Source organism: Argentina silus (assembly GCF_951799395.1).
Source record: "Argentina silus genome assembly, chromosome: 5".
NCBI lineage: Eukaryota > Metazoa > Chordata > Actinopteri > Argentiniformes > Argentinidae > Argentina > Argentina silus.
In genome coordinates, this window is record NC_139659.1 from 6224882 (window position 1) to 6247015 (window position 22134).

General features: G+C 43.5%; 1 protein-coding gene across 1 annotated transcript in view; it reads right to left on the reverse strand.

The window, feature by feature from the left end:
• The window catches only part of cntfr (ciliary neurotrophic factor receptor), a 128789-nt gene extending 106858 nt beyond the window's left edge, over positions 1-21931 (reverse strand). The window contains exon 1 of the mRNA XM_083669415.1: positions 21853-21931. The gene's annotated coding sequence lies outside the window, so the exon portion shown is untranslated. The remainder of the gene's footprint in view (positions 1-21852) is intronic.
• Positions 21932-22134: the final 203 nt, after the last annotated feature.

Genomic DNA, 22134 nt, shown 5'->3' on the forward strand with positions numbered 1-22134 from the left:
ATTTCCTGGGTTTGTATTTTTATAACAACATTTGAGTCCTTTCCTGCCCGGATCCTGCCCTCTACTCCCTCCACCCTCATAGAGAGAGAAGCAGCTGAAGTGAATTTAGAGAGTAGGAGGTGGGAGTAGGAGGTTACTGTCTCATAGGCCCCTCTTATGAGTCCTGGGCCTAGGTGTTGGGGAATTACACATGGCACTTATAAAACAGAACAGACTGATGAGACAGAGGAAGAAGAAGTGGAGAGAGAGAGAGAGAGAGAGAGAGAGAGAGAGACGGGGAGAAATGTGAGGAAGCCCATCACCAGAGGGGTCCGTTAGACATCAATAAAGCTTAGGCGTCCAGAGCAACCACCAGAGTAAATCACTTCCTTGTGTGCCCCCCTCCCTCCCTCCCTCTCTCTCTCTCTCTCTCTCTCTCTCTCCCTCCCTCCCTCTCTCTCCCTCCCTCTCTCTCCCTCTCTCTCTCTCTCTCCCTCTCTCTCTCTCTCTCTCTCTCTCTCTCCCTCTCTCTCTCTCCCTCTCTCTCTCTCTCTCTCTCTCTCTCTCTCAACAACGTGTGTTTTCTCTGTCTTCTTTTTTTTTTGCAAAAATAATATGTAGGATCACATTGCCGTTCTCCTGGTATTTCATCTGCTAAGCATGTCCCATCAGCCCTGCATGCGAGAGTGGAGAGAGGCAGCCTCTCGCAGGAGATCAATGGGAGGCCTGTGCTTTGCTGATGTGTCGGCATTTCCTCTGCTTCGCACAATAAGGGCTCTCTCAATGATGGAGGGGTGTGTGTGGTGTGTGAGAGAGAGAGAGGGAGACGAGGTACTGAGTGTATGTGTGTGTGTGTGTGTGTGTGTGTGTGTGTGTGTGTGTGTGTGTGTGTGTGTGTGTGTGTGTGTGTGTGTGTGTGTGTGTGGTGTGTGAGAGAGAGAGGGAGACGAGGTACTGAGTGTATGTTTGTGTGTGTGTGTGTGTGTGTGTGTGTGTGTGTGTGTGTGTGTGTGTGTGTGTGTGTGTGTGTGTGTGTGTGTGTGTGTGTGTGTGTGATTTCATTTAAGCATCATGTCCGTTTCAGCCCTTAAGCGTTACAATGTATAACCAACTATCACCACGTTGCTGTAATAACACAGTCTGTTTCTGTTCATTTTATCCTTTCAAGTTTAACTGTAAATTAAAACATCAGATTATTGATTTGGAAAAAACATGAGGTTCTCTTCCCACTGTTCAAACAGAATGTTCTCTGGTTGACAATAGAAAGTAGATTTGGATCCTCAGCCTATGTTCTCATCAATAGCAGTCAACTGGGGTTAATCCCTGGAGGCCAGAAGACCATGTAACTCCACTGTGCTAAAGTGAACAGGTGGAAATTAGGTTGATATCTTGATACTAGGGGTCAAACTGGAGCAAATCTACAGTATGTCTGGGAGATGGATTTGCAGCCACAGAAATACATTCATAAGTCACAGCCCTTTGAGTCGCACCCTAATCGCTTTTGCTTTTACTTCTCTTCTGTAAGGTGACCTTGGGTGACCTGAAAGGCGCCTCCAAATAAAATGCATTATTATTATTATTATTATTATTACACAAGGACGGTAGATGGAGTTTAAAATATTCTATAGTGTCGGTATGATGATTATCTACAATATTGGATAATGTTAGGAGAATATATGTGGTGCATTACCATTGCTTTGCATTACCATACCATCACCACTGCTTTTTACCTGTCCTAAATAAGATAATACTGCACATCATCAATACATAAACAACAATATAAGGCAAAATAACATAATTATGTTAATAATTATTAACATAACATAAATAAGTAATGCCAGGACACAAATGTAATACTAATGATTTACAAATGTTAACAAATCATTAACAAATCTATTGTAAATAAAGTGGCTTATTAATAAACATCAAGTTATGATAAAGTGTTAGCAATTGGTTAATCATTCGAGTTTGAGGACAGCAGCAGGTAGAAGGACATGCACAAAAGGTATAAAAATAGAAGTAACATGCACAATAAATCATTCATGACAGCTGGAGCAGCAGCAGGTTAGCGAAGTTTAAATATTCATATAAGTGTCAGGTTGCACTTTTTAGAAATACATGATTGTTTCCCTTGTTTGTTGTTTGTGTAGACTGAATTATGCATTGAAGATTGATAGACTTCTCATGTAATAATAATGTATACTTTAGTGATGAAAATGATCTTTTTGAACCCCGCCCCCCCCCCCTCCCCGAGACAGCACACACAGCACAGCACAGGGGGAACCTCTAGGCTACCTGCCGCCCCGATAATGTTATTTACATGTAGAGCAAAACATTTGGTAACCCTTTATTTTACAGCATTACACTTAAGAAATGTACATACTTAAGAAAGTAAATGTATTACCAGTTACTAACTACTGAATCAATTGAGGCAGTCGCCAGAAAGTACCCGTTATCACAATTGATGTATATGGCCAAGGGAATATTACACTTTAGATTGAGGGGGGGCAGGGGGGGAATATTACACTTTAGATTGAGGGGGGGCAGGGGTAAAGGTGGGGTGAAAAATGGCAGTAGTAGATGGTAAAGGTAGGCTCACACAAAATCCGAACTTATCTTATATATATCTTACCGTTTTCCCAGTAACTCTCTCTCTCTCTCTCTCTCTCTCTCTCTCTCTCTCTCTCTCTCTCTCTCTCTTTCTGTCTATCTACTCTCCCCCTCTCCTTCCCTCTCTCCACCTATCTCTGTCCCCTTCTCCCATAATATATGTCTCCCACCCTCTCAACCTCCCCCCACCCCACCCCCCCACTCCCTCTGGTGTCTGATTCCATCCCTCATCGGAGTGGGAGTAGACCCACTGACGTCGTCTGTATTGATTTTATCATATGGGTGACAAAATAAGAGAGCCCGGAGGCAAGGAGTTCAGAATATGGGCATACATGAAACCAGCAACTCTCCCATTTCTTAAAATTATTAATATGGAAATTAAACAAATCTGACCATATCCCCATGGTTTTGGCAGGGTATGTAGACCTATACTGTACCTTCCTACCTCCAGCCTCCTCCCCACCTTGGAGATGAGTGGTGAGGAGGACTCAGGACACCGACACACCATTTTCCACCGGCTCTAATTGCAATCAATTAAGAAACCTCAGAAGCATGAAATACAAGCCTTGACGTGGGACATCCGCCGAGGTGAATTTGATTAAAATCAATAGCGAGGCTGGGAGTAGCCAGCTTACCAACACAGCTGACCTTGCAAGGGTAATATCACCCATGCCCGAAAAAAATAAACAGCGTAAGCAGAGCATGAGCACAACAGATTGGAGAGAGAAAGAGGGTGGGTCGGGGGGGGGGGGGGTTGAGGGGGGCGGGGGGGGGGGGTATACTGTACAGAGAGAGGATGGTAGGATGAGAGAGAGAGAGGGGGAGAGGGATGAGACAGATAGATAGAGAGAAAGAGAGAGAGAGAGGATGAGACAAGGAAAGGGATGGGGGAATGGAAAAGAAAATAAGAAAAGGGAAGGGACGGAGAGAATGATTAGGTGATTAGAGAGAGGGGGAGAGGTGGAGAATGGCAAATAAAATAAGCATAGGGGAGGGGGAGGGAGAGAGAGAGAGAAAGAGAAAGGAAAAGAGAACTGATAATAGAGTAATAAGGAGAGATACAGACAAAGGGAATGGCACTACAATAGTGCCAAAGCATTGCCCTACTACCCATCCTTGAAAATGGCCCTGATCCCCATGTTCTAATTTAAATTTCAACCCCATTGTTATTACAATCCAGCTCTGACCCCCCTGCCAGCCCAGCCCCTGCCTGCCAGCCCCCCAACAGCATGACAATCCCAGAACAGGAATCACATCCAGTTTAATTCCAAACACTGCTCCTGTTCAAATCCACAGATAGGATTGTATTGCCGCCTCTCCCTGTAGATATCAATGTGACCGTGGGCCAGAGCAAACATGGCTGTGGAATAGTAAGCAGCTTGTTGCAAAAGGTCTACAAGCTTGTCTCAGACCCTCTGCATGTCTATGCAATGCAAATCCTCCCTTTCAGCTACCTGGCTTTAGCATCTTATGGGGGAAAAGGGCAGTCAGGTGGTTTTTTGTACCGTTGTCAGCAGTGAAAGTGTATGAAAAGTGTTTTAAAAAAAAATGTCTTAACACTTCCTGGTGTCAGATAGAATAACCAAATTTGGCAGGCTTATGATTATTCAACAGCCATTAAAGCCTCTTGTAGCACTTAACCAACCTGCCCTATAAACAGACTGAGGATTCACTCGTCCCTCTTTAATGCTATTTAAATGATGACTTTTAGCCCTGCTTACACGTGCCTCTGCATGAAAATACGCACATTAACTTCTCGACATGCAAATCCTGCACTAGTCTAAAATAAACCTGGCTTTTGGCAATGGGTTTGGCGACAGATAACCCTGGGAGGATAAAAACAAACAAGCTCAGATTACTCCAAAGCGCAATACGGTAGCTGGAAACCACATGGGGAAGAACATGATGGCCGCCCCCTTCCCCATGCCGTACACATGTATACATGACACGCTAGCGTCTACAAAGCCGAGCCGACTCGAATGCCATTCAGGCAATTAGTCATGCCAAGCAGAAGGAGCTCGCTAACCGAGTTTGCTAATGCAAGTGAGAGAGGCTAAACAGGATGGATTACACCCATGTATCACTGGGGCTGGGGCTGGGGCTGGGGCTGGGGCTGGGGCTGGGGCTGGGGCTGGGGCTGGGGCTGAGGCTGGGGCTGAGGCTGGGGCTGGGGCTGGGGCTGGGGCTGAGGCTGGGGCTGAGGCTGGGGCTGGGGCTGGGGCTGAGGCTGCGGCTGGGGCTGGGGCTGAGGCTGGGGCTGAGGCTGGGGCTGGGGCTGAGGCTGGGGCTGGGGCTGAGGCTGGGGCTGGGGCTGGGGCTGAGGCTGGGGCTGGGGCTGGGGCTGAGGCTGGGGCTGAGGCTGGGGCTGGGGCTGAGGCTGAGGCTGGGGCTGAGGCTGGGGCTGGGGCTGGGGCTGGGGCTGGGGCTGGGGCTGGGGCTGAGGCTGGGGCTGGGGCTGAGGCTGAGGCTGGGGCTGGGGCTGAGGCTGGGGCTGGGGCTGAGGCTGGGGCTGAGGCTGAGGCTGGGGCTGGGGCTGGGACACTGGGCAGAGGGGCTAGACGATAGGGCTAGGGGCTGCTCTGGAACCAGGGGAGGGATGTTGTGGATTTCATGCCCCAAACCGTAGACCAGTGGACCCAGATGGGAGGCTAGACATGAATCACATGGGGAAAGGTGGGTGGGTGGTGGTGGGGGAGTGGGGGAAAACGGTGAGGTGGGAAGGGAAAGAGTAGAGGGAAGAGGCACCATCATAGAAATAGAATTCGATGCATCATTGAACAATCCAATGTCAGTTGTGTTGTGCTGAATACTCCAATGTACCGTACGCCGAGTTGGTTGTTGATAAGGCTAAATTTAATTGGAAACTTCTGAATTGGATCACAAAGAAGATGCAGGTGTGCTTTGCTAATAATTATAATTCTATGACCACCGCCCACAGAGACAGAGACAGGGACTCATCAGCTTATTCTACTGCTTAGAAGATGGACAATGCCATCATAATGTTAGCACTGTGGCTATATTATAGCATTAGCCAACATACAGAAGAACTTTGAGGATGTCACCATGGAGCGACTGTAGCACTGTAGCTGGATTATAACATTGTGCAAAGGTTTACCATTTCATTACAACTACACAATCCAACACTGCTTGAGTTTCAGTTCAGTTATATAAGGACAAGTGGGAATGCCGTGATTGAATGTAGGTGTTCGACTGCAGTCTTTTATTTCTAAAATTCCTATTTTAGAAATATTCAAATTCAGTCTGCCTACACTTGTGATTCAACACGTCTTATCCAACATTCTTTGAAAAATAAAAATATAGCCAGCCAGCGAAAAAGCCCAAAAAGTACCAGAACTACAGTAACATTGTATGTTTATGAGCACATGGCAATGGCTTTCATGGAAGCTGCTTGTCAGTGGCATTTATGGTCAAACGTCAGAAACACTATCCTGTGGTGACGCCCTTTCACCACTCACTACCGATGTAACGACATGCCCAACGTGTGACACCCTGACATCACTGGACACCGACACCATGTAGTCAGCCATATCATAGCAGTTTCCTATGTCAGCCTGGGTTTCAATGTCAACACCTCCTTCTGCCGGCTTTGGGTGAATCTCATGTTATTGAAATGTGAAAAATACTTCTTGGTGTGAAAAAGATTGAATGTTTTATTGATATAAATAACATGAGGAAGACACAATTTTAGCTATCAATTATTGATTAAGCTATGCTACTGTAGTATAAACAAGAACATTATGTTGCAAAACTGGGTACTGTCTGGTATTTTCGGGCAGTGGTGCCTAATGTTGCGTTTTACAATTCTAAGCAATTATGTCTTGTCTGGATTGGTAATAACAATTGGACCACAGCCTCCTTATCATATGCTACCACGCCATTCCACTTAAAGGCATTCATATTCACACTATAGGCTATTCAAGATGTATCTACCCCCCCTACAGAGACTCCATATGGAATCCATTCTCCTCACCTGGTTAGTGCTTTGTCAGACAGGTGAGGTCCAGCACACAAGCATGTAACGCCCATCAACAGAATTAGATAAACCATAAAACGCTTGTTACCCGGGGTGAGGCGACTGAAATGAAGTGGTCTCCTTTCATCAATGAATCCACTCTATACTTTCTTTATTTCACCTTAGCCAATCAGCCGGACTGGAGTTCAGTTTTGGCATGGCTCATTTTATGGGTGATACTCCTTGGAGCAAGTTGTGAATTCTATGATTTATTGACATTGCTGTGTTTGTGCAGACTGAAGGTTATACCTTTACCCCGCTGAAGAATGCTTCAGAAATGTGTTTTTTCTCACGGAAATGCTGGCTGGTGAAATAGTTTGTAGTCAGGACAGAATCGCTGATGTCACCAGCTTGGTGGAACATTCTGCGATGCATAATATCTCCTTCTAAACCCAATACCTTCCTTTTAACATCAGCTGCACTTTTCTACCTCAGGGCCTCTCCAGACAATGCAGGCAGGATTCAATCTGGCCAAGGACACAAACAAACAAACAAACAAACAAACAAACAAACAAACCAAAACAGCAAACAACCAAAATGACATGACAAAAACACCTGAACTGAGCAGAGGGAGTTGTTGAGAAAAAGATTATCCGAGATAATTAGACGCTCAGCATGTACCATAAATTAAAAAATACCATATTATTCTGCTGTGTGTCCCAGAGTGCAGAGTTATCTTCAAAAGCTATTATTAAAGGCTCAGCTCAGTATTTAAGAAGTTTAAAGTTAAAAGGAGTGAGAGTTCACATCCTAAGATGAATCCACTCCATAACCGTCAATGACTAAACTGAAATATGTTTTATATGTTTTACATATGTTTTTATATGTTTTATTTGTTTCTATAGTGACATCTATATGGATGAAGTCAAGTACAGTATGTAATGTTCCAACCATGTGTCTCGAGCAACAACCAGGGTTCCAAAGGATGAAGTCTGTAGAAAATGATTCTACCCAGAGGAAACCATTGATGAAAAGCGACAATGTTTGATTCATCATTCATTCTGTCGTATAGGACATGATGCTGGAGAGTTGCAATTCCAGTACAGCTTATGGGGAACTAGTTGTTTGATGGTCAGTGCTGCTTAGACCTTAGAGATGCTTAGAGATGGATAAGGAGTCCATCTCCCACCCCTGTAATGTTTATTTGTGTTATTTTCCAGGTAGTAATTAACAAGCTCAGACAAGACTGTTTAGATAAAAGAAATGGTAAACCGAAGTAATCTCAAAGTTTCTATACCCTTCGTGGCAGCTGCTAATGTTAACAATGGGCCACATGTCATTGATGACGCTAACTTGACTTCGTTCATTCAGGGGGACTCATAGCTAGATAGACCTGTGAAAAACAGACTTGCATAACAGACTTGCAGAACAGTTACTATTGGAGGATCACATACTGTATGCTGCTGCATGCAAGAGCTTCATTTTGAAAAGGTCAGCCGATCCATAATGCCAGGATATTGTCCTCTAGCAGCCCATGCTGGACAGATGATTGCCAATTGCCTTCACCCATCCATGACCTGTGACAGGGCAGGGTCAGTATAGGCAGGCATATAAATCCTCTGCCCTGTTCGAATACATTAGAAATGCATCCTTCTTTCCTCCTTTCCTTGAATTGATGGCTGATCTAACATGATTGGATTGGTCAAGGGAAGCTTGCTTATCACTTATCAAGTCATGTCAGATCTGTGATTTTGGTGGTGTCAGCCCTGGGTCAGGAGGTCAAGGCCACTGTAGTGCTCTAGGAGGAATCTATTTATTATGGTTGGTATACAGTAGGGCCATTGCAGTGAGTCGTTGACTACCTCATCCATCCCATAGATACCGTTAGCACTGCTCTACTGTCATGTGACTCTGTTTCGAGGGTTTCAGTGCACTCCTAAGGAGCAGCGCCCACCAGTTACATGACATAAAAGATCACAACCATAGAGAGTTTATAATTGGCTGAAGAACCGTCATGGTTATTGTCCAGCTTTGTCAGAGTATGATTGTGCTACGATTTACACACAAGATTTCTAGAAAATACAGGGGAAATGTCTACAGCAGCGCTACATTTTTCTCCATCATTCCTCCAGGCTTCCTCCAAGCAAACAACACCTTTGTGAATTATGCTGTATTTTGTTATTTCAGTAAGAGATACAGTACTGAGTGCATACTAGTCGAGAGAACCCCCATTGAGCTAGATAGATAAAGTGTATATTATTTAGCTTGACAGGGCTCCAGGTTGTTAGCATATTGTTCAGTTTTACATCCCAGAATGCATCACAGAGAGACATTTCCTTCTACAAGATAAATCTATCATGATTATTCATTTCCAGATGCTATTTTCAAATGCTTTTCATTTTCTCTGAGGAATAAACTGTATTAAACTGCTTATGTTTATAAGCACCAATGCAATTCTAAAGCTGGAACAGAAATGATTTAAAGGAAAATATGACTAAACAAACTTACAGAAATACCGGTATAAACTGAGTGAGGAAAAGAAACACCATGATCATCAGAATTGTTGATTCTTTATCATTCGGAGGAATTCTGAGGAATTAAGATTATGCTGATGCTATTGTGCTGTTGGCATAAAAGAAAGATCCCAGCCATGTGTGTTTCACATTATCATCAGGTAACACAAGATTGGAAGAACAACTGGAAGAACCAACATGGAACCAAAAATGGACTTACATTGCACCAAAAACAGTGCTTCAAAGGGTCCTCCTACGGGGACAAGATGAAGAACCCTTTCTTGTTCTAGGCATAGCAGGAAACTAACAGCACACCAGTATTTTTTTTCTTTTGCATCACCACCATTCAGCCAGCTGCTCTTTCGCAGTGTACATGGTTATAATGTCTGTCTGGTTGTGTTGTTGTTCCAGCCTTGGCTGTGAGTGATGGGATAATGGGGGTAGCTGAGTGGCCATACTGCCGTTCTGCCTCAGTAGCTCCGGCCTTGAGCGAGCAGGAGGGTTTGCTCCATTCATCTGCCCTGTTTAGACAATCAACTCTGGCACGCAATCACACTGCCCAGGCTGCTGTTCAGTTCACTTTCCATCCTTGTGAAGCGGATGTGAAATATTCATATCTTTACCTGGAGGAAAGGTGAAGCTGAAGACTTCAAGTAGAAGTAGAAGAATCAAGAAATGATTGGCCTAAATCAGTCAAAACCGATATTGGATTATTTTAGTCAGTGATTGACAACGCATTTGGAAGTTTTATTTTTCATTCTATCAGTCAGTATGATCATGGGGGCAAGGTTAGGAGACCGTCAGATTCCCAATATCGTCTGACTAAGCCACCAGATATGGCTTATTTTGGGCAGGTGCAGGGACGAACTTAATGCTATGAAATTGACATGAAAATGAGCGATGCCTCTGAAATACAGGACTGAGCGGCACCTGAGGTTTTAAAAAAGACTCACTGTAGTTTGGCTGTGGCCTGATAAGATATGGCAACCTTATCTGCCCCTCCAGATGACTTTCTTTGGGCCTTCTATGGTTATGGGAAATGTGGGCCGAAGACGACAGTATTGGGGGATATTCAATGGGGAATATTGGGTATGACTGACATTGCTTCTCTTTTTCTCACTGACTAGTTTTAGTCTAGTCTAGCACAGTCATGCAGACTGGGAGAGATGGGTTTGACTATGGAATAATCGAACAAACCAGGGTTCTCTCACCAGACTCACGTAAAAAGATAGATAGATAGAGAGAGAGAGAGAGAGAGAGAGAGAGAGAGAGAGAGAGAGAAAGAGAATGTAGAGTGGAGGGGTGGTATTTCTGAATGCCCTTCGGCAGTCCCAACTCGATCAGCCTTAGTTAGAATTCTAATCAAGCCATTACCATGAAAATGACCTGGGATTTCATCTGACATGGACTGTTAGTTCTCCACCACCTTAATTATTTCATGTGTTTGAGTCATAATCGACATGATTGTTTGTAGTCATTTATAATAACCCCCACACAAATACGGCAAATTATTATTTTGGCGACAAGTCAGATCCCGAGATTGGATTTTCATATCATAGCCATGTGACATGTGGTGGCGGGGCAATCTAATGATTTAATAGTCATCTACGCCTATAAATGTTAATTAATGGAATCGCTCCAGGACGTTCATCTCCGTTAGGGCTGGAGGCATAGGATCGTAAAAATAGAACTGGTGTGAGGATATGCAGCATTTCCAAGGACACAGGGATGTAACGCTGTACCGTTTGTCCTCTATAAACCCCCATACTCACACAGAGTCAGCATGGTATAACAGACCCCTGTGGCGCTATGACACAGCAGGGACTACAGAGACTGTTAGTCTGTACTTGTGGGGAGTCTGTGAGCATGTGTAACAAGGATGCGATTGTTGAAAAATGTGATTCAGTTTACTGCTTTTCTTTGGGCACATTGAATACAGTGGGAAGTGCGTACACTGTTCGATAACTCTGTGGACAGAGGCAGTGTGATAATATACTTCTCCTTGAGCAGAGCGAAGGCAGTGGAGGTGTGTCAGCACAGTACATGGGTAGTGTGTATGTGTACAGTAGCACACAATTGGAACACACTAAGACCTGTGGACAGAGGACAGTTATGCAGTACGGGCCCATTGTGGGTTGCATCCCACACTAGGAGCTAACACAGTGTGTTTGATAACACTCTTTAGTAGTGTTACCTTACACAGTGGCAAAAGCAACATTGGAGCAACATGAAATCCCCTTTTTGAGATCAACCTTAGCAGAGGTATAAACGGACATATTTTGTCACATGAAATTGCCACAGACACAGTCATATATATTTCCCCTTGTAGATAAGGCAGCGACCAAATAAAGGTAATGTACTGGTCAGTCAAATACATTATCAGAATCAAACCATTTTAGTGGAGACAGTCCGCCCCATTAAGCAACCATGAACATGCACAATTAATATTAATTGCTTGTTTTGTTATTGAACTGCGTTATTGATGTGCCATTTTAAAAAAAATCTAGCAATCTGCGTATTGCCTGCATATTGTCAGGGAGTCATTAGACCTTGTAGTACTGAAAGTCTGACATCAGGCTGCTGCCTGGGATCAGAGACACTGAGGGGGCTGTGTTGTCACGGGGATGACAGAGTCCCCTTCATGTTCTTTCACAACCCCTTCTTGACGTTTCCTCTTGTGTCCCCAGGGGCTGAGCCTAGCAGCTAAGGAGCAGAGTGATCTGTCCCTCTCTAATATATATAATCTCTCTTACACTCTCGCTCTAATTTCTTTCTATCTCTGTCTCAAGCTCTCTCTCTCTCTCTCTCTCTCTCTTTCTCTCTCATCTCTCTCTCTCATCTCTCTCTCTCATCTCTCTCTCATCGCTTTCTCTCTCTCCTTTCTAAAGCTATCTCTCGTTCTCTCTCTGTGTCTCCTTCTCTTTCTCCGTCTCTCTCTGTCTCCCATTTTCCCTCTCTCCCTCAGTCCCTCTCTTACTCTTCTTGTCCTTGACTCCTAAAACAGACTGTGCTGTTCGAACCTGCTGCCATTTTGTGACTGGGGTTGACCATGGAGACATTTTATGACGAAATTTCATTCCCACTAGATAAGAGAGGGGGATATGTAAAAGTAGTAGTTCAATGATGTCGCCCAAAGGGGGAGCCCAGCTGGATCCCATGGTTGAAACCGAGATAAGAGGGTATGTTCTGCCACTTACACCAGCCTGGTTTTCATTTACTGTCAGCCTGATAAGACTAAGAGTAAACATGGTCGTCCCTATAAGGAGTGACAGACAGGGAGGGAGGCTACTCAACGCTGCCAACTACTATACCAACGATCAAGGCAACAAAGGGGGCCATTTTCGCTCCTACCATCCTCTTTTTTTTTTACACCATCTCCACCTGAACTGTCAGGCGGGGACAGAGAGTGATGTGACGTTTATTTTTTTCTTTCTCTCCCTCCTCTTCAGAGGCATAACCAAGCGCTTAAATCCCTGGCCACCACCACCGTTTACGAAAGGCACTTTATTCTCTCTCCATGCAGGTAAATTGCCCGGAACTATATATTTTACAACACCCAGCCAGCCACGGGGGCCTGTCAGCCGCTCTTAAATTAAAAACGACTTTTAATGCGGTCCTCTTGTCAACTGTAATAATTTCTCTCGCCATTAGCACATCTGTGTGTTCCTATCTATCCGGGATTACTTTTCCACGAATTAATCAGGCTTTCTCTTCCTTCCCACTCATTACTGCAAGACATGTGGCACCAGTTTCGGTGACAGCTAGCTGTATATTGTTTGCTCTCCTTTGATATGTTTGAAAGCAGTGGCGAACCATTCCTATTAGACCTAGGCCTTCAGTGTGACTGCTCCTCCCAAAAACCTTCCCCTCAAACACAAAATCCATGACAACTATGTATACATCATTACTACTGAGCCCAAGACAAAAAAAGTTTGTATTGGAATCTGTAAATCTAGCTATTTTAGCTGGATTGTTGAGCGTGATAAAATATATTTTTTGTTGTTGTTCAATTGTTTTTAGAATCCAAACAGATGTACTACTGTACTACTGTACAAGGTGGACTACTGTACAATGTGGCTTACGTGAAAGTCACTAACATAGCTGAACAAATCTTCTAAACCGTTGGGAGCAAATTTAGCAGCCAAATATTTACATTTTCCTGTCAGTGCTGCACGTTTGCTTGGGTGTCTCCAGTGACATTCCACTTTACCAAGCGTGCGCTCTTTGAACATGACAGCAGCAGACCTAGTGACCAGTCTTAGGCCTTCGAGATGGCAGAAGTTGTCATACTTTTTCTTTAAAATGATTCCACCCATTGCAAGTCAAAATATTATTGGTTCATTTCACTGTCACTCCAAAATTCTGCCCAAATAGTTGCCTTCCTAGCCAATGGCTGAGCTTGCTAGTTAGAATTTTCTCCCCAGAGACCACCAAAGAAAATTTCTAATTGGATATTTCTTTCCCTTCAGTGTTAACCCTTCACAAACTGGAAAGATGCAATCAGAATGTGAAAAACACATTTGAAATAGACATTTTAAACAAGAATTTTATAAATCCTTCTCTGAAGGCCTAGAAGGCCCTGACAGTTCCTCACTGTCTAAAATGACCTCCAACAAGAAGCATAATACTGTATCTCCATGCTGCTATTTTTCAGCATCTACGGTACACTTCTACAGCATCTACGGTGTTTACATGTCATTACTAGCACAAAGACATGACATCAACTTAAAGTGGAATGAATGGTATTCTGAGGGAAATTGACTCTTAGTACGAGACTAGAGTTTGGGTAAACATGATTGAATATTTATTACCACATCAGACTGATTCCTATTATGCTTCCATGCCATTCCCCAGCCAAGGCAATGCTTCACCCCTGCTGTGAACAATACATTCCTCATTATATCATCCCTGTGCATGGTCTCTCAATATCATTATGGTGTATCTACCACCAACAAAATTGAGGGAAATAGCATGTCACTCAAATGAAAATGTATATTTATAGGACAGAGGTAGGGAACATTCTAGTTAATATTCTGTTCTTCACACTTGCCAGTGACAATCACACTGTGTTTGTTTTACAACAAACAGAAACCAAGGTGGTTGATAGACAGGTTTAAAGTGATAATTCTCCTAAATTACAAAATCCCATATTTGGTCACTAACTGCTATCTGATAGCATTTTAACCAAATACCAATTGAACTCAACCTCCCCTTTTTAGCATCTTTTGATTTTCATATCCAAATCTCAAACGTATGTGATTTAATAATGTGGGTGAACTATCCCTTTAAGGAGAGGTTACTCAGACTGATAATTAGATCAAAGACAGATTTAGACATCCATTCCCAGGGTGGCATGGAGTTTTTAAGACCTCTTCTATGATTTACTGAATTCAATCTGCAGTAATACAGAGCATTTATTTACAGCACAATGAAAGTGCTCGAGTTTCCTCTCTAATGCCTTTTTGGCAACGTACATTTTTAATGATGTCCTTTAACATACGATACTGGGCTTTTTCTTTCGTCTCTGTTTCTGACAAGTTGAGCTTTGCACAGCTCTCTGCTTTTTACACATACGCACGCACATACAAACACATCCATGCACGCACGCACGCACGCAAGCACGCACGCAGGCACACACACACACACACACACACACACACACACACACACACACACACACACACACACACACACACACACACACACACATAAAGATAGATAGGCTTGACAGCTCTTTTGAAGTTTTTTGAAAATCTTGCATAACACCTTCATAGGAGACAGGGACACAAGCCTAAAGGTTTGTAAAAGGTGGTAAAAGCTGAACAGCAGAATACTGTACCAGGTGGTTATGAACCAAAACGATATGTTTTATTTTACAGTCTATTATCTGCCTTCCCCCAGTACTTGTATCTGCAAGAGTTTTAGAAATCATGTGATAAGTATCTCATCTCATTGTGTAATTATATCAAACCTGAAGATACTGTTAAAACAAAAATATTCTAATGATACGTAGAAAGTGTTTGTTAAGTAAATATTACATTGATATATACAGGCCATTGTGTGGTATAAGACTCTCTCATAACACTCTCTCATTACCAAAAACAGCACGCACAATTCAAACTCCTGACTTCAGGCAAAGTTATGTAAAAAAGGTTATAATTGTATTTATAATGGAATTGCCATGAAGCATACTTCTTACATAAACCATTCTGAGAACAATAAACTAACTAAGTTTTTTACACCCCTAATGTGTCAGTGCAGTTCTTTGTCAGACAGGTTTTAGACTGTTCATATTCCCATTGGCTGTGTCATCTGTGGCACCCACACAACGCTATTTAATGGCACCTTTTGCAGGATTGCAGCCTCTTTCAACTGCAATGGGAATTGCAATGACAGTTCAGAACAGTGTCTTCTCCTCTCTCCCTCCCCTTGCTCAAAGTTTCCGTCATTCCCAAAACAAAACTCAGACAAGGCTGTAATGTCAAATAGGAAGTTTACTAGGAGGAATCATCAGAATACATGTTACAACCCTATTTGCACACAAAGGTCGACTTCCAGCACTCAGAAATGCTTGTGGCTCACAAGCAGCAGGTAGCCAATGAGCCACACACACCACAAGACACAGGTTACATGCCCACAGCAAGGGTGTAGACGCCCAGAAACATCCCAAACATTTTGAAAAAGCAAATTCTTGCAGAAGGGCAGGGTCTTGGCAGGTGCACACGCTGTCACAGAACTGCCCATGCATCATAAGTAATGATTCAGCATAGTTATTTAGTGACATTTTCGAGGGCAAATAAAATACAGATTCCACTTTAAGTACAAGGAAGTACAAAGGAAATCAAAATCTCACGAGTGAAATGCTAGCTAGGTAATCCAGGGTTTATGCATATTGACAGTTATGTATATCAAGATAAGTGTTATCATTAGAAAGTATTCACTAAGTCATCCCACAAGACAACAAGATATTGTGGCCAAAACATCTTATCTGATGCTACATAGCTAACATGAATTACTAATTGGTCTTCTAAGCAGATAATGATGAACTGAGATGAACAGTGGTGGCCTACAGTATGTGGGTCCTCAAGACCCCCTAGAATGTTAGGCTGAGTAGTCAGTAGTCACTGGGATACTGTGATGTTGAGCTATACAAACATTTCTCAATACATGATCCAGACCTCCTAAGGCTTCAAAAGCTTGACATTGTCCCAAACATCCAAAACAGGTCTATCTCAAAACTTAACCACCCCATTAAACAGTGCTTATTATATAATGTGCTTAATTTCACTTTCATTCAAAATATGCATGATTTATGAACAAATGCTAGTTTGCAGCATATCATTTTAAGTAGGCAATTAAAAGAAATTGCTTCTCAAAATGATAACTTCCATATGCATTTTTTTCAAAAATGTCAGCACATTTGTATGTTTTCCTTGTAATTCCTCCCACAGTCGTCGCTACATAATCAATAGTTTGGCCTTTTGCCTGGCTAGCAACAGTCAATATCTGAAGGGTTGAAAATATGGATTCAAAGCACTGTAACAACAGTAATACACAGCCTTTTTCCAATGCACATACTTATCGCACACAATCCTAAATTACACATACTGCATGTCCTATATAGCTTTTATTTGGAGACTGTTGCTGTGAGTAATTTCAAACATTGCCCAAGCAAGCACTGGCAGTGAGGGGAATATCATTAACGCTCTGTGCTAAAGAAAAACAATCTGATCACAGCCAGTACTGTTAGGATTACTGGTCCCAAGGAGTAACCTGGAGGGGTTGAGTCCCCACCGATAGAGCCAACACTCTTTTAATTAAAGACCCTTGAAGCTGTTCTTAAAATGGATAACATTCTCAGGTGATAAGACAAATTCCCGGAGCCTTAAAAGCACGTTAAAGGAACTTGTCGCCGGTGAAATGGGGATCACTGCGAGGACATTTCACTGAGCCCTACCGCTTAAGCCGGAGGTGGGGACCAACGAAGACAAGACTGACAGAAAAAGGGCTGTGAGAAGCAAATTAGTTTATTTTATCTAGGATGAGAAAGCTGTAAGCTTAAGAAGCCTGCTTCCCCCGTAAATCTAAAATTGCCAGCTTCTTACTTGACACAATATCAGTGGCTTTTCAGTGGAACAGTATACAGTGGGTATTTGTTGGAGGATGTAAACATTGGAAAACATTTAATACTCATTGTATTAAGAGAGAGGGGGAGAGGGAGAAGAGAAAGACATAGAGATACACAGAGGGAAAGAGAGGAAGAGAGAGCAAGAGATACAGAGAGTGAGAGAGAGAGAGAGAGAGATGGGCAAGAGTGAGAGAAAGGTTCGTGTGCTGGTGTCTTGGCTGCGTCTGAGGAAACCTGTTTCAGTTCACGGGGTTCCATGAGGAGGCCTCCGCCAGAAAAAGAAAATGACAAAAAATAAAAAAAAATCTACCTTGGCACATTCCCCAGTAGACGGGGTCCACTCTGGTGAGAAGAAATAAAGGATGCTAATGCAATTAGCAGCGGTGCTTCAGAGGCAGCTCACATGCTTCGGCCCAGCCCCTTTTCCCTTTCACTTATAATGAAGCGTGCCTGCTATCAAAAAAGGCATCGCTAATAAAGCACACACTTTGTAGGCAACATAAAGCACCAGCAGGATGGGCCCGGGCATGTGCTACAGAAGAGAGCCAGTGAGGAAGAAGGGCTGGGGAGTTGTTTCAGAGCTGACCAGCCACTCAGCCGCCATGGTTTATTTATTAATTTCCCTCTCCCCTTTAATGGAAATATAAAAGCCTGCATTGATTAGTGTTTAAGGATCAGCAGTTAATAGATTAAAAGCCCCTGGTAGCCAAGTAGGAAATACAGCAATGGTTCTCCAGTCGCACTGCTTCAAGGCTTTCCATAATGAGCATGTGTGCCACAGCTCCTCAGTCTGGGTCCAATGGACTGGGGGTTGGTTGATGCCGCCGTGGTTCTGTGACCTTTTTCCATGAGATGTTTGAGCGGAGGATCCCTGTGCTGGGGCTGGGCCAAGGCGCTGACCATTACAGTCACGCACGTCAGCTCTGGGTCTGCTATTGTGGCCTGCAGGCATTGTTACTGCAGCTCCAGTCTGGCCATTTAAGATCAGGACACAGTCAGGGGGAAGACTAAGCCAGGCCTTGAGGCTACAGAGACACTCCATACACAGACATTGTTACGGGTTTTACAATGGAGCTTCATTCTTGCCCAGGTCTCTCTTAAAAATAGATTATTGACCTCAGTGGGACTTCCTTGTTTACATCAAGTTTTGAGTAAGGTTTCTTAATGTTTTTATAAGGTTTAATTAAAAATAACTACCCCTAAAATTACACTCAGATGCAGAGAGACATCATCGACGAAACATCATCACAATGCTCTGCTCTGCCTGAAACGAGGAAGAAGGTGTTTGTGTAGCTAGTTAGCCAGGCTGGCCGCCTTACTAATGGGGCAGATTTGTTTGGGGCTTTAGAAGACATAGGAATGTGTTAAAACAACCCAGGGAATCATTAGCTCCAAGGCAAACATATCCTTTAAGATCTCTTTAGGGACGGGTTTGCATATTCATAAAAGGTATTCAACTACTTTGATCAGCCAGTTACTGAGGTCCATCCCTTCTGAGTTGCCTGGGGAAAGCTACAGGGACTGGCTAACCCAGTCTGATGCAGTGAAATAGTTCAAACTAGCCAATGTTCTCTAATGTACATGAAAGAAATCTGGAGCTGCTATACAGTATACTCATTGCAGTTCCAGACCAAAGTATAGGTCATTTAGAAAACGAATGTTTTCACAAGCGCATATGTCAAATGTTGGATTCTAGAGATATACATAGACTAATCTGTTTAGTTACACCTTATTTGAACCATCTGTATGTAATTCGCCTTTAATGATGCATGCAAGCTGTTGCGACAAGAAACTATAACACGTTTTTGAATGCACTTTGAATGTAATAACAAGATATAATGCATTTTAGGGGATGACAGCTGTAAACATGGTCGATTTGGAAACACTTTGCAAATCAAAATACATTTTAGTCCTTAAAAACAGAGTGTTACTCTGCATAAGGAGTCTTCTTTTTCTGCATTCTTCCAGAAAAAAATTAACCCTAACCCTAACCCTAACCCTAACCCTAACCCTAACTCAGACTGGCGATAAAGACTTTGTTTTTTCAGTTGTTTGCTTTTTGCTTACCCTATATAACCACACCCATATGCATAAACTGTGTAATTAGTTTCACTGTGGGTTGTATTGACACATTTACTCCTGCAAGCATGTGGAATAGTGTGGGGAGATGAAGACTATTTAAGCAAATGTGTGGGCCTTCTCTGGAGAGTGAATCAGCTCTCTCTCTCTCTCTCTCTCTCTCTCTCTCTCTCTCTCTCTCTCTCTCTCTCTCTCGCCTCAGTTTCAGTAGCACTCTACACAGAGACAGCTCTCTGAGACTCACAGCACCGGCTTCCAATTTGTAGGATTTGTGTATCTTAGGGCGGGGAGCCTCGCTAACCCCCCTCTCCCTCTGATCAGGCCAAATTCTGACATCTGCTGAAGGATGTTTATCCAAGGGGATAAGTATGTTAAGGGAAATATTATGCCAGTTTTATTTTACCTTTCTTGTGTTTCGATCATAAACACTGTTTCAAGGTGGGAGAGAAGATTAGAGTGAAGAGTGCAAGTCTGGGGGCCTTGATCACACTTTAAAAAAAAGCAGTATCGGATAAAAAGGTGAGAATTGAAAAGGAACACCATCGGGGCTCGTAACAGCACAATAGCAGGTCCCACAGACCGGGTTCATTTCTTCTCTGAAACAGGGAGATCAGTCAGACACCATCCAAAAGTATAGTATGCACAACAAACCTGATATAACACTCAACTTAAAGCCACCAGGCATAATGCATTGTTCGTTATAAGCATGCATGAGTTTCCATACGGTCTTATCATCCAAGTAATATCATCCAAGTAATATCATCCAAGTAATTTGGCAATTTATCAACTGACAAAATGGCTATCAACCATTCATAAAATCATTTTGAGGTTAAACATTTTGCGCACTAAAACATTATAAGGCCATATGTGCTTATGACAAGTCATAATGCATCATAACAATGTGTCATACCTATTGGCTTTAAGTAAAGTATCACCAGAAGTAACACTTGACATGCCTATCCACGTTGGGAGGACTTTGCCCTCGCGCACATTGCCCTCTCTCGATATTTATATGGTCTGGGTAAAACCAAACCAGCTGTGGAGAGCGGCGAGAAGGACAAGGCTGCCCAGGCGACTCTCTCTGCGCCCTGGAGGTGGTGTTAAGTCCTTTTTTTCCAGCGATTTAGGAATAGACAAGTAGCCAAGAGACAGAGAGAGAGAGAGAGAGAGAGAGAGAGAGAGGGAGAGAGAGAGAGAGGGAGAGAGCGAAGGAGGAGAGAACTTCCACTGAGAGTGGGTGTCCTGCTCCTTTTCAAGCATTACCTTCAACAAGGCATGAAACAAGAAGTCATTAAGGCATAGACATCTAAGCCTGCCCCAAAGCTCCCCATCGGCTTTGATGTGCACAGACCCCACGCTAAACACTTAGGAACTGTGTCAGGGAGGGGAGACCCACGGGAAGAGAGAGAGAGAGAGAGAGAGAGAGAGAGAGAGAGAGAGAGAGAGAGAGAGTGTTCTCCACTGTTGAGGGGAGAAAAGGGACCTGACCAACCTTCCTCTCTCCTCTCTTCTCTCCCTTCTCCTCACCCTTCTATCTCTCCCCTCTCGTCACTCCCCTCTCTCACACACCCAGAGACGGGAGGAGAGTCAAACTGACACAGTCAAACTGCAACTAATGACAACCGTGTTGCTCCCAGGGAAATGTGCGCCCCAAAACAGGGGATATCAATAAGTTAGAAATTAGAATAAGATTAAAAGGCGACAGAGAGATACAAGAGCCGAAAAAAAAGAACAAAAAGCAGCAGGAGGAGGAGGAGAAGAAAGGAAAAAAAGGGATTTCCGCTAAAACTAATCAATCAGGGATTGATAATGGCTTCCATGCAGGAGTGTTGACACAGGGGTCAGGCCATCCCCTGACCCGCGGCTTCGGGGCAGGGGCTTTAGAAAGGGCCAGATAACGGAATCCTCAGCTAATTGTCTGGCCAGTGTCAGTGGTTTTCAATGCCCTCCACTTTCTCTCTAATTCTTGTCTTTCTTCTCCGGCTCTCTCGCTCTGTCTCTCCTCCTCTTCACCCTGCCCCGCTCTGTTCTCTCTCTCTCTCTCTCTCTCTCTCTCTCTCTCTTTCTCTTTTCTCTCTCTATCTCTTTCTCCTTTTGCAAGAATCCACTTTGTAACAGCATGGTCGGGTGAGAAAGAGAGCGAGAGGGACTGGACTGCTCTGCCATAGCGAGAGGCAGAAGACAGGCAGCTGAGCAAAGTGCATTTCACTCCACATGTGCGTAATACCAGCGCTACGGGGCTAATAGCAATACAAACCCGCTCCATGTGAATGCACACAATTAATGAATGATGACAAGCATGTCTATGAATGAATCAACGATTGCCAAAAGATCTAAATGAAGCATTACAGCATAAATAAAAATCCTATGAGACCCAAAGCAAATGGACTTGGAATGTCATTCCATTCACCCTAAAAGCACATTATTATATTAAACGCATCATATTATCCAGATTGACATCCTTCTGTCGCATCCTTCTGTGAACTCATATCACACATGACTCTATACAACAGACAGATCACGCAAAAAAACGGCTTTAAAGAAAAAGAAATAAGAACGATGGTACTTACTTAGAATATGTTGCTTGCTCCTCTGTCACTCTCTATCCAGTCCCTCCTCAGTGGCAGGGTGTGTATGACAGTGTGTGTGTGTGTGTGTCTGTGTGTGTGTGTGTGTGTGTGTGTCGCTCCAATACAGAAAGTTGAATGTGGGATTGGTGTGTGCACAACAAGCTGTGGCTCTCTCAGAGGCTGCCTCTGCACTGGCTGAGGGAAACTAAAGCACTTTTAAACTGGCAAAGGCTCCCCATGTGACCAGCCCCAGCCGGCAGTCAGGAATACATTAGCCTCCCA